This window comes from Branchiostoma floridae, chromosome 4 (assembly GCF_000003815.2).
Source record: "Branchiostoma floridae strain S238N-H82 chromosome 4, Bfl_VNyyK, whole genome shotgun sequence".
NCBI classification, from domain to species: domain Eukaryota; kingdom Metazoa; phylum Chordata; class Leptocardii; order Amphioxiformes; family Branchiostomatidae; genus Branchiostoma; species Branchiostoma floridae.
Window position 1 is genome coordinate 21,704,709 of NC_049982.1, and position 14,206 is coordinate 21,718,914.

General features: G+C 40.3%; 1 protein-coding gene across 4 annotated transcripts in view; it reads right to left on the bottom strand.

Moving 5' to 3' along the window:
* The window catches only part of LOC118415054 (B-cell CLL/lymphoma 6 member B protein-like), a 19,527-nt gene extending 13,442 nt beyond the window's left edge, over positions 1–6,085 (bottom strand). The window contains exons 1-2 of one of the 4 annotated variants that reach the window (XM_035819441.1): positions 5,955–6,085; positions 4,477–4,674 (exon numbers count right to left, since the gene is read on the bottom strand). The gene's annotated coding sequence lies outside the window, so the exon portion shown is untranslated. Of the gene's footprint in view, positions 1–1,357; positions 1,604–4,476; positions 4,993–5,954 lie in introns of those variants that run through there. The other 3 variants (XM_035819442.1, XM_035819440.1, XM_035819438.1) reach the window with 3 other exon arrangements.
* Positions 6,086–14,206: the final 8,121 nt, after the last annotated feature.

Genomic DNA, 14,206 nt, shown 5'->3' on the forward strand with positions numbered 1-14,206 from the left:
CCCACTCTACCTTTGTGCTAAATTTCAGGTCATTCGGTCACGGAACGACGGAGATGAATCGCTTTGAAGATTTGACAGGAGAAAGAAAGAAAGAACGAAACATTACGAATACAATATATTTCACCATACCATATATGGTATGGCTGAAATATAAATATGCTTAAAATGAATGAATCTTTATATATCAGCTTTTAATTCATTGCGTTATAATACCAGCACGTGTGTGCGACAGTGTTGGCACTCAAAATCAAGACTTACAAGAGTAACGCGCTATACTTCGTTAATTCGAGCCACAAATAACATCGGTGTGACGATACATTCGCGCATGGTGAATAATGTAAAGATACAGCACGGCGAGTTTTACGGGACCCTGGAATAATTGAGACAGGTATGTAGTCACAACACACACGAGGGGAACGGGAAATACAGGGCTTGTTTTGAAGTAAAACACACCAGAGAAAGGGCCACCATTGCACAAGAGTGTCAGGTGTTGTAGTTGCGTTCCGTTTTGTTCCACCGATACAGCTCTCTGGCAATGAATGGTATTCATTTCTGTTGTAGCTTCGGGTACATACTCTCCACTCTCTCTCTTTAAAATCTACATTTATATCTCTCCCAGTTTTCAGTAGATTTTTAGAGAAATTGATTTTATTTCATGCTAAGAATTCTTGTAGCAACTGGTACCAGAAATAGCATCTTGTAAAGTTAGGGAAGTGTGCTCAGTTTATCAACATAGAAGAGTGGGCATATTGCTTAGGGATTGCATTTTCATAATTGCAAAAATCATGCGTTTTTGTTTCTCAGCCATGATTATCTAAACACAGTACAGGCTCCGTTCCCACGTGTAACCTTACGTCTACACTATCGGTGGGAAAACTAGGAACACGATGTTAAAATCTAGGACGAGGTTTTAAAAACAACTTTGTTTGATTAAAAGTCTCGCGTCTGTCAGTACGCCAAACACTAATTAATATATAACTAAGTCCTGAACAAAGGAGAGACACGAAAACACACACAAACACGGACGAAGTTTTGGAATAGTTTCTAAACTCCGCAACATTGCACCTTCATAAATAAGGCTAGGATATAATGTATACCAGCAAGCTAGGCCTTTCACTATGCAAACACATAATATTATAGCGAGTCATAAAGAATAAGATTATATGAAATAGTATGTCAGGAATGTTAAGGACTTCCCACAATAATCTATAGGTATGCTCATGGCTGTTTTTGGCAACAGTGAATTAACGTACAGTGTGAAATAGGAACTTTTAATTGTTTGACTTTGTTATCTTTTGCTTGCACGTTAACAAATGTTCACCTTTTAAAGCTAGTCTAGCCTAGTCAGACTTTGTACCTGTAGTTTGCTGGACACTGGCTGCAACAGGTGCGGGTCAGAGTGCACTTCTCCCCGCCAAGGCCCCACCTCTAGCGTGGTGACTTCCTCTATCTATTGTCGAATCGGACATAAACCTGGAGAATTCCCGGTTGGAGAGTGGGTGTGAGCCAAACAGGGTCCATACAGCAAAAAACAGTCTCACCCCAACTAACAGCGAAGACGACCAGGAAGAACTCTCGACTTAGTGGTTTCGGCCCCACAAGGTCCGGACTGTACCATCTTAGACGTTATTTTCCCCCAGTTGTCTTAAAGTATATTGTAATGTTATCTAATACGTGACTGAGGCTGGTAATAAACATGTATCATGTATTTATTGACGCTAACTAGATCAGTGAAGCTATCTATTTAAGTGGATAACTTTTTAAGTGGTTAGAAAGTTCCTCCCCTTTTGTCGAAGTCTTGTAGTCCCATTGCTGGTCTGATATTTGTTACCTGGTACATGTACCTGCTGACCTATCATGTTTCACTATCCTGAAAACGAGAGTAGTCGCTGTACAGTACCCTGGGTACGACATGTAGTAGCGCGGGAAATTCAAAACAACGCTGATTGTTGGTTCGCTAAGATAAATCGCCAGTTTTAGACTTGTTTTGTGTTTTCTATCAACTGGTTGCTGCTATAGTTTCGTAATTGGTCAAAGGATAGCTTTCGAGGATTTCACAACGAAGACTATCCGTACTGTTTTGTATCATTTTTCAAACGTGACAATTCCTCAGAAATTGTAGGGAGAGAAATGGTAACGTTGTGTACTAGTATTGTATCCCTCTATTCCCATATCTGATAAGGTATGACGTGGTACTAACGTTAAAAGTTGCATCTAAAGGATCAGAATATGTGTACTTGGGTATTGTGAGGCTCAGTGACACGAACATATGCCCATTCGTGTAAAATGTACCAGAAAATTTGCCCTCCACAAATATCTCCCTCCTGATCGCTCTATACTACAATACAGAGTAAACAAAGAAAATCGCCTGAATGAAATGTTTGTAACGCCACGTTGCAAATCCCTGCGTTAATGATTAACTGGACACTACTCCGAATTCGCAAAGGGTCAGTTCAAATCAAATGGCCAAGTATAGACACAAGGAAACACCGAGCAACACTCCTTACCGTGGAGCCACATACACCGACCTTCATATATCGAAACACGCTCTTGTCCCAGTTGTTCGAAACGTTTTGTGCTTTTGCGCTGAGAAACGTCCGGTTTTCTCTCCAAAGTGCAAACACAACCACCTGGTATAGTTAGATTAAAGTTCACTTGACCTGGTTCAATGGCTACACGAAATGAACTAAGTCCATCAAAACTCAATCTGCACGAATTCTAATAGGGTACAATTCATTCAGGCTGAACAAAATCTTATATACTTAATTTGTTCAACACATCAATGCTACAGGACTAGGGAGAGCTTATATAAAGAGACGGAGGAGAGCGTCCTACCTGAGAAGGTCGATAGTTGAAGCTCACCAGTAAGTTATAAAGAACTTTGCCCTGGCGAGGTTTGCTTGTTGGGCCAGTAAGAGGAATGGGCGGGGTTGATACTCTACATGACCCGGTAGGTTACATGGAACACAACCCTTGTACACACTGTACACCCCACAGCTACAGGGAGTTCCATCCAGGTCAGGCAAGGAGAGGATGTCTCTCTCAAGTGTTATTGAGTCATAAGAAATGAAAATCCATGATAGATATACGCCATTTGACTTACAGTATCGTCTGTAAATACTGTACAAACACATTCACACCAGTGTACTTGATTTTGTAGCGTACATCACATGAGATAAGCACAGGCTATTGGTGGTTTCTGCTTCTGTCAGGTAACGTTGACAACCAAATGGTTTCTTTTGGATACAAACCTTACACCACGTGACCACCATGGTTGCCATGACGACCAGGGATCCGATCTTTATGTATCGTCTATGTATCGTTTGTGTGTTTCTCATCACGTGACACCATGGTTACCTTGACGACCGACAAGTTTCTCTGTGCACGGGCCCACCTTTCAACAGGTATCACATCATTACGACATATTTCTCAGAAGTACATTGTCCCTTTATAAGTCATCGTAAGTCATTTTCTAATTAACTTAACTTCTCCATGCAGATGATCCTGAGGCAAAGCCGCTATAAAATCACCACACAGCTCCATAGAGAGAGAAATAATGGTGGGTCCCTATTTCAAATACATTTAAGTTCGCGGGGATTTAATTTCGCGGTAGCGGGAAAAGGGACTTTTTGCGTTGGTTTTAAGTTCGCGGTAGCTAGCGCCATGCACTGTAGTCTTACTGCCATGGAAAAATGTTACGGTGGTTTTAAGTTCGCGGTGAAGGGGCCACCGCGAAAACCGCGAACATTAGACCACCGCGAAAGTTTCTGCATTTACAATACTAGTACGATAATGATGACCAGAGATGGTCAGTAGTAGACAAAAGTCTCCTGCTGAACTTAATTTATCAAACCTTCCAGAGTTCTTCCAGAGAAAGGTTAAGGGGGAATTAAAGCATCAGTGCATGGTGCTGGTTATTGCGTGTATCAGGATATTTAAGGGGGGTCATGAAGAACTTATAATTGCACAACAATTGTACACGGTAAATAAGAGTATGGCGATAGATGCAATACAAATAGAGGTATAGAATAAAACTTAACGTCCTAATTATTAAAACAACAAGGGCTAGCGTACGTCTTTGATATAGTAAGCTTAGTATAGTTATGTAAGTTTAATGTAAAGGGTATACATTCAACTAGATTTCCCTGTAGTTTAAGGGGAAATACATGTATGAAGAAATACAAGGAAGTGCCTATATAGCTATGTCACCTGTGGCATTATCGCCGCGCAGTACACACGGGTAGCAGTCGGTGTAAGTCCACCGGTGAAAGTATGAAACGTGAAAGTTTGAGTCTTTATCTTTCAAACAATAAGCACACTAATATTGACGCCAATAAAATGTATAACTACAACCCTTCTAGAGGGATAAGTTACTTACGTACAGCTATGATCGCAATTCGCCTACTGCCATTCGCACCGTTTTACTTATAATTTGCCACCCCGGCTACCGTCTTCTCAGTAACTATCGCTTCTTACCTTGTGTCTTTAGTCTTGAGAAGTTAAGACAGGGACTAGACACCGTGAAGAACCATACACCTCAGGTGACTTATTATGTCAGCACTGCTTCTTGACCGTGTGTGTTGTTGTTATTGTTGTCCGGTTCCCCTGGCTTCGGTTCCAAATCAGCGACTCCCTGCGACAACTTTTGGAAATGTCAAACGTCACAGGGTGACTCTAAAGCACGCCGAGGTGAAAGGGGAGGGTGGCAGAGATCAGTGTACATACGCACCGTCGTTGACATTCGAATGGTTGAACAAACTTATTAACATTATCACATTCTGTATAGGAAATTGTATGAAAAAAGCATTGTATCATTTTCCCTGAAACCCATTTTACTGCTGATACTAGCTGGACAATTTTAGAAAATGAGGGCTCATAGCTTTTTATTGATTTATGACATGTTGGGGATATTTTGGAGGAAAGGAACCATAAAACAGATGAAAGAAATACTCCCATATTTTCATATGACCGATCTTGCCAGTCGTCTTACGTCTGGAAGGAAGAGCACAGGAAATTCTAAGGAATCTTGCCTAGTACTTTCAAGACATTCTAGATCTAGGCTACTCCTTGTGATATGTGAAATCATAAGCACTCTAGCTGGACACACATTGTGAATGGTAGGCGTTTTGGAGTGGAGGCCTCGGTAGAAAATCGAGTCTGCCAAACTTTCCGACATGTTGACCAGTGCCATCTGTAACGTCTGACAACCCGCCCGACCACATTCCAAAAAGAATCCATGCCATGTTGGTGTGCACATACATTAACTCAGCTGGACGTGGAAATTTGTACAAAAAGACCTCTTGACATTGTTTCTAACGGAGCATTAAAGTGTTAGATAACTATGATGTAGCACCTTGGGCACCATCAAACGTTTCATGCTCCGAATGCGTTCGATTCCCGAAACCTTTTAGCAGAGGCCATCCCGTATAGACTTGACAACTTTAGCTGAGTACATTAGATCAGGACTAAAACTAGTATCAGAGCTTTGATTGCTTTATACTAGCCTCTACCAGGCTCCCCAGGTCGCTGAAAAAATAGTAGAAATTGGCCAAACAGACAGAAAGCTCACAAGAGGAGTTGGTTGGTCGAGGAGTACAGTTTGCAACCTCAGGTTTGCAACCAACGCAAACTGTACTCCTCTGCCAACCAACTCCTCTGGTTTGTCTAGTTTGTCTGGCCAATTTCTACTATTTTTCCAGCGACCTGGGGAGCCTGGTAGAGGCTATAGCTTTATACATCTGTATGTAACGCATGCAATGTATGTGCACAACATGCACAGCATACCAGTATACAACATTTCCCTATTCACGGCCATAAGGAAATAAGCAGCAACAAACAAGGGTGCAACAATGTATTAGGGCAGTTTCCTTGTGTCTATCCACCAACCTACAGTTTAACAAGACTCACTGGCTTTGAGGAAATTATAACCAGACTGGTAAACAAATCGCACGTACCTTGTACACAGTGTGATGGAATGGCACGCTCTAATTCTTACTGACAAACACTTTGTGATGTCTCAAACTGGAACTACGATGATGTCTAGTTTCTAGTGTGTTTCAGTCGGCTGACTTACCCCTAAGGCCATCTACCATGTACCACTATATAGGTTAAAGGAAAGCTACTGCTATTTGGAGTGTGCTTAAAACCTTTTTTTTTTAAATCCGAATTCGTTTCATTGGTGTTGTACGAGGGCAGGCACAAGTGAGTTAATCGTGAGCCAATGTGAAGTGATCGTGCTTGATCGATGTGATCGGCTGTCCGTGCATTACTTCAGCTTCACTGGTCCTAGGCTTGTAGGGTGGGCAACAAACCAGGATATGTCTACCTTCAGGCGATTATGTCTCTGGTTACTAGCCTTCTTAGAATAGAAGACTCTGCGAGTCAGGCTTTCTTGGGGCTTATAGTGTGTTTTATTTCTGATGACATATCATTTACTCAATTTCTTGTGGCGGGCTACAAGTAAAAAGCATATTGCTAGTCCCTTCCAAAAGCCCGAATCGTGAACTCTGCAAAGGAGGCCAGTTCCTCGTTCTATAAGCTAGACGACTCGTCCGATCGGTCCTCCTGATTTATGACAATGCTCGAATGTAGACTGCCGAAGTAGGCACATGTTTTCTGTGGTTTGGAGTTGCCAGTACCTCACTGTACGTATAAATACAGATACAAATACAAAGGAAACGTTAGTATTGTAATGAAATACAAAAGTGGCGTGCAAAATGTGTACTTATTATAGGTGATTAAAGAGATGAGATTTTACAATGAGTTTTAGTTTTCAGAATTTCATCTCAACAATGAGGTTTCATAAAACCTCGTTGATCTAAAATCATCAGATCCTGCTACATAAGGGAAATCGAAAGGTGCAAAACATTATACTAGTAATTGTTTTACCCTCCAGTAATGACAGATTTCCCCTTTGTTCCGGCTATGAATAACTAGCTATAGGTCGCAATTGGTAACAGAACTAGGACGTATACCGATTAATAGGACTTACCCAACTCGTTTGTACCTCCGCCAGGGGTTATTTTTCGGGTCTGTGTGTTGATTTGTCCATCTGTTTTTTGTTTGTTTATTTGTTTGTTTGTATCTTTGTTTCTTTTTTTGCGAACAGCGCAACTCGAGAAGTTAATGGATGGATCCTTATGATGTTTGGTATTTGCAAACGAAATGATTAGAATATGGTCTCCTTACGGCTCTCTTATGTATTGCAGCAGGATTTTTTGTTTTTGATGTCTCGTGTTCTGGACATGCTGTAGGTAGATACATTGTTGCCCGTGGGTTTATCGAGACGTAGTAAAGGGCTTTTTTAATGACCTGTGGCGGCAGGTTTTGTGTGAGACTTTCAAGGAGAAGAATCTAATTCAAGAAGGGGTTGAGCCTGTGTTTACACAATCTCTCGCTGGCTGGGGTTAATGACCCACTCCTAGGGCGACGGCAATATTGTTCCCAGAGCAACTATGTACGTTTTCAGGATATAAAAAAAACATGTGCCATAATTTGATAGAAATTGACAAACAGTTGTTACTATCTTATTGTGGTGTTATGGAGTAACTCAGTAAGTCAAAATGTCAAATTCGATAACTTGATGGGTCTCATCGTCTGCAGTAAAGGATTTCTCCGCAGGATGTCGCTTCTCAATCAGACTTGGAAGCTTTGACTACTCTTCGTAATAGTATTGATTTGATGCTTCAGTCTCGCCATTCTCAGCCATGAGTTTCGTCAATTTTGCGTTTTAAATAATTACTCGTATTTCCCAAGCTGTTCTTTAGAGCTAAATAGAATGGCTGACGGCGGCTAAGAAAACGTAAAGAGTTTTTACAAGCAAGCCTGCAATCAATATCTTTTGAAGACTTCATAAAGTCTTTTCCAAGTTGACTACACAGAATGTGAAACATTCGTTAACTCCTTTCAAAATGACAAAAATCAGAAAACAATACCTTAAAGTAACATGTAGATTCCTAAGATGAAGTGCCTGTATCTATTAAGTGTTGTTTTCTGGTTGCATACGCTGCTGTAAATAAACATAGTCACATTTATAGCAGCAATGATGTTGTTGTTGTTACCTTTGACATCATTAGTGACGCACCCACATGTGGTAGACGTACGAAAGGGGCGTGGCTTGGCCGAACTACGCGGCAAGCTTGGTCATTACGTACTACACATGCCTCCAGGCGACTTGCCAATCCGAGCCAACAATAGGTGTACTTAGGCGTGATTCTATACTGGTGTTCAGCAAGAGGAGAGACCACCGATCGAAGACAAATATAACGACAGATTTGGGCGAAAAGTATTCACAATGATAAAGATATGGACATTATTCTAATCAACCCAAGAGGAAGTCTTACCTTAATGCGCGGTGAATGTCTTTTAAAAGTTAAGATCGAAGTACAGATTTTGTACTTTCGCCTACGTAATCAAGGGATTTTCCACTGTGTAGAGTGTTGACTACATATCAGACGGCTCTGTGACGGTGCCAAGCCTACAGATGTTAATTCAAAACTTCCTGTTTTGATTTCAAAAGAAGTTATCAACGTCCAAATATTGTGAACCAACCGTCAAGAAGACTTTCGAACGACATTAGTGACGTCACACCCGGAAGTAGTAAAGCTATCGTCTAATTCTCGCGGAAAAGCGTACAGAACACAGAACAACAACTTGCGATCAGAAAAGTTGCTGTGCATGTGACAAAATAATTTTAAAACTAGCTAGGCAAACTGTTGGGAACCGATCCCAAAATAAAGACATGGCATCAGAGAATATAGCACATAAATAATTACATTATCAACATTTACAAAGAAAGTTGTGGATAAACAAAGTATTTCGTGTAATCAAGGAAGGAGTACCAAAGCTTGCTTTACACGATGGTCAAATTTGGCCGAAAAGTTTCCATTCGAACGCAGAGTATCGGGTTACCGGAACTCCCGCGCGGTCCCCGCGGAGGGCTGACGGTGACTGAAACATCTTCTAAAATATCGTGATAGTTTGAAAAACAACCTCTCGCACGTGCCTCGTCGATATTAAATGAAAACTGGCAGTGTGTACACTTCAAGTCTTACCGTGTACGTGTGCTACACAGTTTTGTCTCAATGTCTTCTGAAATGTGCATAGTTGGTTGATTTAGAAAGGGTGTTCGGTGGGCCAAAAAAACAAATACCATATTTAGATTGGTCCTAAATTTGACTGAAAATCCAAATCTTTTATTTCATATAGGTAATGATATTAAGATCAAACTTTCTGTCTTAGGGATTTTTCAACTTCTACTTAGAACTATTTTTACAGCCAATATAAGGTCGAAAAATTGTCATTTTTTCAAGTTTTCATACTCAAAGGCTCGTAATTCAAAATTACCTCCATGTTCCAAAAATCCCTAAGACACAAAGCTGGAGATATTAGTTGTCGACAATTTAAGTCCTGAAAGAGTTGATTTGCACGCGTTTTGCAAGCGATTTAAATACCATGTTTGGTCCTATGTCGAGTCGCACTGATAGTGACATAGAGTAATTGATACCGCCGTAAACAAGTGTTGTAACATTCAAGGTCACCAATAATGACGCCAGCAGCTTTGTTACATGTCACATGTTCCAAACTAAGCGGCAGCAAAACTAAGCTTGCCAAATAACGGTTTATATTTGTGAAAATGTTTGTTATTCTTCTGACGCACGGCACCCGGGAAAATGAGGGTGTTTTCTGCGTGTTTACTGTAACAACCTGCGGGTGACCTCGGATGACCCCAAATAGAACGCCCGTTCTGTTCGATCACGCCAGCGTTCTGTTCGATGGAACATGATTCGTGTTCTAAATCCCCACATAGAAGTCTGGAAATTTTGGGGCCAAAATTTACCATCGTGTTAGAACATTCTATTTCTTAGTAAAGTGATTATGTCAGATAAAGGTACGGTAAAGTAATGGATTCATGCAACTTTTTCTATTTTCTTGATGATGTCTACTTAAGCCCCCAATGTCACAATTCTGTTTTTCTTACCCAGTGCATTGTGCGTTTTATTGTTTGATATGTTTGCGTTTCTCTTACGAACCGGCTGTATATGTAGTAGTGGATTTCCCCTTTGTTAAGGATGGTTTAAAGGGCCTCACTTCCTTGTGACCTCAAGGTACTTCCTTACTTCTGGGAACCGTTCCCCGCACCTTTCGTCTCAAGGTGCGAGCATGACGTTTAATAAGAAGAAAATCTCGTCATCTTCCCAAGTATCGTAACATCCTGGTCAGTAGTAATCAACTTATGGAGCGGGAATTTCCAAAGCAATGCTGGTAATCTCTGCTTCTCTTATATATCAGATCAGTAAATCCTCACTCTTAGTGAGCATAGCTTGTCTCAATCTTGATGTCAGACTTGCTACTTATTGCTGAGCGACCCTACAGCTACCAAACGTGGCATTTATGTGTTGCCCTTGGTTTCATAATTGGAATATGATGCAAGTTATAAAAGTCTATTTGAAAAGACAATAAACACACGAAACGCCAGAAACTTAAACTGTGAAATTCCTTGAGCGATCCGCCAAATCTCGGCCGCTCAGCGAAGTGGCCTCAGGTCTCGTTACGTATACGTGGTGGCTATCGAGTAAGTAGCTAGTTCAGAGCCTAAAAGTGAAGTGGTCTCTTGGCATTAGCCCTTGTACTGAGCAAACTAATTCCTAGAACACGTGTGTTTGTGTGGTACCGTACAACATGGTCATATTGTGAGGACACACAATGCTTTGATCACCATGATTTTTTCCTTCCTCGCTCCTTTCCTTTTGTCTTTCCTGGGAAATCGACCAAAACTTCCCAACCAGAATTTTCTTCATAATCTTATCTGTATCCTCCATTGTTTTATTTGAAATGCCAAAATTAATCAGAACAAAGTCGAACATATGATGAGATGTATACAATGTTAACCACTTGTTAAATACTCAAGGCAATTTGCAATGTAGATTTGTTTCCCCTCGCGCTATTTTTGTCATCTTTTTAAACTTCCATAAAAAGTTTTCTTCCGTTACTGTTTGTTCTGAAACGACACCGATTGCTATCTGTCCTTTATCTAATTCGTACACTTTCCCCCTAGCCCTGTGACGGAATCGATCCAAGAATAGACCGGCTAAACCGAACGTAAACGAAACGTCGTTCTCGCGGAAGAAACCCGCAGGAGTTTAGCTTAGCGCATACACACGCACGGATAAGGTCTTCTGATACATGTACTTCCGGGTTTCTAAGCTCCTGTGACGTCACGAAGCTACGAGAAGGAAACTGGATGCGGAAGTTTCGCCAAGATTTCAGGAGACAGTACGAAAGTTAAGATCTATTTCGTCGATATCTTAAATGGTGTTCTTTAAAGGTTTACTTGTGAGTTACACAACTTCCGGAAATTATACTCAAATCACAGCTTTTAGTTTATGGAAACTCCACTGCCCACGGCTATACAAGTCTGTATATTGAGAACTTATGTCGACGACTACCTAATACGTTCAGTATCTTTCTGATTCGTCGTAATCGTTAAAAGACATGGTAAATTTCTGAGAATGCGTGTATGGTAGAAAAAATTACTTTGTAGATATGGAGAATGCCTTTGACCCTGTTATTTGCCCATATTAGAACGAGGAAATTCCGTTCCTACAAGCACGTAAGTTACTTAACAGCAACAAAAAAAGAAAACAATAAAGTAAAGGATAAACAACATCTTGTGCTATGAAAGTAGCATTTTATATAAATGAAAGCGGAAACAATGTTACCCTAGCTAATTTAATAGGTCAACATAATACAACACAGTCCATAAAACCAATATGTACAATAAACATCATCGGTATACATTCAACGCGTTTGATTACAAAGTCATGGCAACTTCAGCAACATTTGGCAAAAATATGGGGAACTTATGAACATACATACTTATGAACGTTTCCTTCCAGGAGAATAAAATGAACAAAATATTATTACAGTGTGGATAGTAATGTAAGACGATGATGAAGTAAATCCATGATTTCTCATTGATGCGCCGGATTCTTAGTTTTCCCTACTTGAACTTTTCTACGTCATAGCGAGGAGGCAGGCCACCGTGGGCAGTGCGTGGGTCTACAACAACAACAACACGGTGTTGGTTAATCCAATCTAGCCTCCACCAGGCTTTCATTCGGGGGTGCGGGGATCGTAGAATTCGGAAAAAAAATCGGGAAATTGGCCAGAGGAGTCAGTCCACACTTAGGTTCATGTTTCCCTCGCGGTCAACCAACTCCCCTGGTACCAAAACTCCCCTGGCAAATTTTTCTCCCTATAATAGCCAGCGTACGTAGTCATTCTGTTGGAGACTAAATTGAATCAAGATGGAACCTTTTATGACCATGACTTTGCAATAGACCGTTATAATCATTCAAACTCACAGCTTTTAAGACAATTTGATATTCCTAACGTTCATGTATTAGAAACAGGTGTGAGCTAATAAACAAGTACATTACGAGTAGTTTAAATTAATGATAAAATGCGGTTTATATATCCACTCATTGGTTTGATGTATGAGTTTCATAGCGTTGGTCAGAAGTCGGGCGGCACATTTGGAGATAACCTACCAGTTAGAGGGACATAATTATCAGTACATTTTCTTGCCATGTCGCTTTAATTTTACCGATGCGTCATAGATATCTTGCTCACAGATAACTATATAATGTAAAATTCCAAGGATTTGTTTACTATCCCGGACAATGAATCAGTTATGAGGACGCCTCTTTGTCGAGTCAAAAATGACTCAACTGTCTAGTAGGTCGGGCTAAATCCAATTAAACACCATCAGGTCGCACCGAGCATGACTAACGCATCCTTCATGTAAATTATCTACCGTCGTGCGTAGGAAAGCAGTAGCTATCAGTACATAGAGTATGTACATAATGTAATGATAACATATTAATTCATGATAGTTCATTCTACTCATTACAAATAACACAGCTTGGTGTGATGCGTTTATTGTTATTTTCAACCTACATGTGTGGCTTTACAGTTTATACATGCTTAAGATCTTGTCAGAATCTTGACGCATTCAAAAAGAAGCCATGTCTATGATTACATCGAAACAAGACTTCCATGATGATAAGCTGAAGTTATATTGTGAGTTTATCAACGTGTTTTTGTATATTGTCAGTGAATATTTATCTTCAAATAGTGATACAGACTTTGAACATGTTATGTACTGTATTTACAAAAAGATACGCAGTTGTTGTTTTTCCCACCAACTTCTGACCGATCAATCGAACTTTAATATCATTATATACTCCACCCTTTGCCATACACCGAAAGCCGAGCAACTATTTTTCTTAAATAATATAGTACACTACCTACTGCCAGGTATGACAGAAATAACATATAGATGAATGTGCAAGAACGTGTATGGTGCGTAATAATGTATCAATGTGAACAAGTCACAGGTATTCCCATTGTGACGTGGTAGTGGTCTATAGTTACATAACCGGGTGTTATTGCGGACGCACAAAACACGTACTGCACGTCTTCTGCAGGGTCATGTCCGGTCACTCAACTCATCTGCATATTTCATCACGCAGGTGTGAATCAAATTAGAGAAGTGAACAAGAACGGTTTGGAAAATTCTGATGATTATCTATAAGTTATATGTGATCATAAAATAAAATAAAAACAAGTGGTTATTTACACTGTCTGCGATGTCTTTTCTCGTGAGATAACCTCAATATCGCATGTCTCGATTGAAGCCTTGACCAACTGATATGAGGAAAAGTCAAAACCTTACATTTCATATGGAAAGACGACTTCACGTTGAGTTAATGACAATTTTTTCCCGTAAGAAAAAGATATTTTTTTGAAACGCGTACACATACACACCGGTACCCAGACACACAACAACCGCAACACGAGTACGATTTTACAATGAGTCTACAATGTACTGTGTGTCCTTCTTGGAATCAAAACGCTTGAAACTTTGAAAACAAAACATCCAGATTCAGCAGCTAGAAATATCAATAGAAACTGCATTTTGATCTTGGGTTCAAGGACAACAACGGGTAGATTTTTCTTCAAGATTCTGGAAAACCAAACGGAGATCCGGCTAAAACCGGACCTGGAAGTGATATCTGCCAGTTACATATCCCGGCCTATACCGGTTCACTATACCACACCTTACGTACTTGCTGTTTTCAACAACTTACAGTGGCTATTTTTCTTTAAAAACGGGGATTTCTTCTGATTAAGGCTCTAATTA